This window comes from Apaloderma vittatum, unplaced genomic scaffold, assembly GCF_000703405.1.
Source record: "Apaloderma vittatum isolate BGI_N311 unplaced genomic scaffold, ASM70340v1 scaffold16209, whole genome shotgun sequence".
In the NCBI taxonomy this organism is placed as follows: Eukaryota; Metazoa; Chordata; class Aves; order Trogoniformes; family Trogonidae; genus Apaloderma; species Apaloderma vittatum.
Genome location: NW_009737133.1, coordinates 24,327 through 24,547, shown reverse-complemented (window position 1 = coordinate 24,547; position 221 = coordinate 24,327).

The following is a 221-nucleotide window of genomic DNA, read 5'->3' as shown; positions in this document are numbered from 1 at the left end:
CCGGAGCCCCCGCGCCCCTGTTGCATGCCATGCCCTGCCGCTGAAGCACTCCTGTCCCAACAGGCTGGACTCACATCTGTGACAACAGGTGTCCCGGGCTGCCCGCTGCTAGCATGGGAGCCGTCAGCACTGGTGCCTCGCAGGCTGCTCCTTGGGCTCCAGTGAAGAGTCTTGCAGCTGGCATTTGTGCCCGGGGACAGAGTTGCACAGCCTCGTGCTCG